Here is a 3947-nt window from a genome sequence, read left to right as displayed (position 1 = left end):
CACGGAGGAGATGGATTGTTTAAGTTTAGAGTTTGGAGTTAGAGATATTAATATTTGTTTACTTGTATTTGAATGTTAGCCTAGGTTTGGTTTGGGAAGTCCGGGGGGTGGGGGGATGGGATAAATCATTGTGTAATACCTGTGATGTATTTCTTTTTTCTTTTATGATAAAAACAATAAAATTTTATATTGAAAAAAAGAAGCAATGCAGGCCAAGGAGAGCCAATAGTTTTCTTTGGTATATGCACTTTCTATATTTATCCTGTTTTGTGAACAAGAAAAACACAATGCAAGCAATCTGGCAGTGGCTGGCAAATCTCCTCTCATCCCTTCTGATCTTTAGGCCATGACTGAATACTATGATTCGGAGAGCAATTCCAGTTTCTGCAGTTCCCTGCTCAGGCTCCTCATCATTGTTGCTTTCTCTAATATTTCCGACAAGTCCCTCTGTCTTAGAAGTACAACGGGAAACGGGGCACTACATCTACAGTTGACCATATGGTAGGATAAGCAACCGGCAGAATAAATGAAAAGCCTTCCTAGATCGCCCCCAATCAAGCGGAAAAACCACAAAATCACATAAATGGGTGGTCCTGCAACAACCTGCTAAAGAATGCAAAACATTGCAATTAGCTGTGTTTGTTTTATTCTCCTCAAATTAGTCCAATTGCTTTTTTAAAGAGAAAATCCACAGCTGAGCTATACAATCTCTGAGAAAGCCTTTACCTGTGTCAGCTCTGAATCTCATGCCCACCAGTTTAATCGCATGATTCAAAGCTGAACTAGTGTAATCTCATGGTTCAAATCTCTGCTCCATGAATCTTCTTTTGGCTCCAAAGCCACGCCTCGACTCCAACACAGGAGCAACGCTCCCTTCTTTTCTCCCATATGTCATATAGTTTCCAGGACTGTTGTTGTGGTGGTGGTGAAGGAGAAAGAGGGGGACGATTTGTTGGACATGTTCGCTGCCTGGAGTTATTTGTAAAAATAATAAAGGCAGGATACAAATAAATAAAATAATAAAATAAAATAAAAATGAATAGAATAGAATAGAATAGAATAGAATAGAATAGAATAGAATAGAATAGAATAGAATAGAATAGAATAGAATAGAAAACAGAAAACAGAAAACAGAAAACAGAATAGAATAGAATAGAATAGAATAGAATAGAATAGAATAGAATAGAATAGAATAGAATAGAATAGAACAACAGAGTTGGAAGGGGCCTTGTAGATCATCTAGTCCAACCCCTTACCCAAGCAGAAGACCCCACATCATTTCTGACAGATGGCAGTCCAGTCCCTTCTTGAAAGCCTCCAGTGATGAAGCTCCCACAACTTCTGAAGGCAGTCTGTTCCATTGGTTGATTGTTCTCACTGTCAGGAAATTTCTCCTTGTTTCCAGGTTGAATCTCTCCTTGATCAGTTTCCATCCATTATTCCTTGTCTGGCCTTCAGGTGCTTTGGAAAATATGCACTTGCGCTTATAAAAAAAAATACTTGCACACCTGAAAAGCCAACGTTTTCAATACCGATAAAGTCTCTCTGAACATCTTAGCGGCCTCTTGTTCTTAAGAACCACCAGGGGGCGCTCTAACGCCCCATGTGAATCTTTCAGCCACCGGGTGGCCTGTAAAACCGCCTGCCCTGAACAGCTTTGCAGCTTATTGATCCAGAGAAATCATTCCAGTCTGTTTCGCTTGTAGGTTTCCAAATGTGGAGGGAGGGGGAGAAAATTGTCATGGTCATTAAAGGCGAATGCGCAAAGAAGGTCAGGCACGGTTGGCCCAGAAAGTGTCGAAATAAAGGCGCCCTTATTCTTCGCTGGAGATGTTCTTGTTCCCACTGCGGTATCCAACGAGGAAGGAAGAACTCCCCATTTTAAATACGGGTGTCTTGACCTGGGGAGATTCTAGTTCCCTGCATGGCTTGGAATTGCATAGTAAACAGAAGTTGTTTTCTGGATGTCAATAGGTTGCGACGGCAGGTGACGGAGGAGCAGAATGCATACGGGCCATCCTCGTTTAGCGACTGCCTCATTTAGCAGCCATCTGCAGTTATGGTGGTGAGGAAAAAGTAGCTCGGCAACCGGTCCTCGCCTTTACGACCTTGGCAGGTCTGTCAAGCAAAGGGAAAGCTGAAGTCAGATCGTAAAATTGTGATCTTTCGTGTTGAGGGTGCTTCGCTAAATGACCAAATGGCTGGTCCCAATTCTGGTGACTAAATGAATACCACGAGTAAGTCTCTATCATCAGTTTCAGCCAGTTTTCTCCAAAATTATCTGAATGGAGGGAGGGAGGCAGGAAGAAGGTGTTGCGATTAATGTTATTTATATGTTTTTTTAAAAAAACCTAGCTATGAGAACAAGGGTACAACATGGTTTACAATAAAAAGATGTCAAACAAATATCCTGAATATCGCCTCTCCTCAGTGGTTTATCTGGAAAGGCATCTAAACTGCTGAATAAATAGAATGTGCGTGTTCACTTTCAGGCGTCAGGGAATGTTTACAGGCATTAATTCTGGGTGTCTTAAACTACAGATATACTTCAGAACAATTCCACTCGCCGTTATCTGTAACTTTGGGGCACGTCTACATAGTACCGTCTTAGTCGAGCTTAATTGTGATTATCTCTCCCTGAGAAAACTGGAGCATATTGCAAGAGGGAAACTAAGAACACTGAGCAGAGTTTAAGCAGTCGCAAACTATAATTCCCAGAAGGTTTGATAAAAAATGAAGCTTATACACAATGGGAATTAACAGCTTAGTCGGAAAAGCCAAGGCACTTCTCTTATCGCCCTCTGCCTGCCCCACACAATCAAGTCGCGGCGTTGAGAAGCTCAGCCAGTTCTCACAACAATCTCAGCGGCTCCGTCATCCCCAATTCCTACACCTCGATTTTGCAAGGCAGGTGAGAGACAACCCTAATTTTGCACCAAACCTCCTTCTCCCCCCCCCTCCCCAAGTGAGAGTCACATCTTCACAAAAACACACCCTCCTTCACACGCATAATGTATGGGAATTATGAACTTCTAACACCTAGAGAGGCCCAACGTTGAGGCGTGGGAGGAGAGAGGAGATGTAAATTATTCACAGGCTAGCATTCTCTTTTTCTCTCTCCACCCCCCCACCCCCCCGTTTTATGGCTGACTCTGAAAAAATCACAATTTGCTGCAAGCCTGAGCTTCATTAGCTGCAAGGAACCTGAAAGAATTTTGGGCAACCTAAAATCTCCGTGATGGTGTGCCGGGTTTTGCCTGTGGACAAACACAGCATGGCCCGTAAGTACCACATGCTATGCAGTTCCCAACAGGAAGTTTCATTGAGTTTCTTTACGAGAAGGGATGAATGAAGGAACGTCTGAGTCAAAATCCTGGCTCTGTTGGAACAAGCCATGAGTCAAGCAACTACAATAACCAGGTAGCGGAAGAGTTTTAGTGAATCATGGGTAGGGACACCCATGGAGGGTGGAGTCCTAAAAACAAAGACGGCTGTCAGCATTGTGCCAATCAACAGCCCCTGCCCTTTTTTAAGTGAAAAGGATAGGGCTTTGACCAGTGGCCTCTTAACACCTAGTATTTCTTTGATTCAGGGCCAGATTATGAAGGAAAAATCAAGTGATTTAAAGGAGAAAGATTGCCCTTCTCTAAACCAGGAGTCCCCAATCCATGGGATGCAGGCAGCATACAAAACTACGCACTCTCTGGTCTGTGGAAAAACCTCTCTCCACGGAACCGGTCCCTGGTGTCCAAAAGGTTGGGGATTTCTTCTCTAAACCATAACGACAACAGAAGCATCTAACTAAAGACGAACTCTTGCAGCAAACAACATCAGTTCTTCTTAAGTTCATTCCAAATATTTCAGATACTCTGATCAATTCGGATAATATTGCCTTAATGGAAGAACTGGTGGGGAAAGGAGCAGTATAAGCCAATGCAAAATGAAAT

The sequence above is a fragment of the Protobothrops mucrosquamatus genome, unplaced genomic scaffold (genome assembly GCF_001527695.2).
Source record: "Protobothrops mucrosquamatus isolate PMUCROS unplaced genomic scaffold, P.Mucros_1.0 scaffold1325, whole genome shotgun sequence".
Lineage (NCBI taxonomy): Eukaryota > Metazoa > Chordata > Lepidosauria > Squamata > Viperidae > Protobothrops > Protobothrops mucrosquamatus.
The sequence above is the reverse complement of the archived record's forward strand: the minus strand, read 5'-3'. Positions refer to the sequence as shown.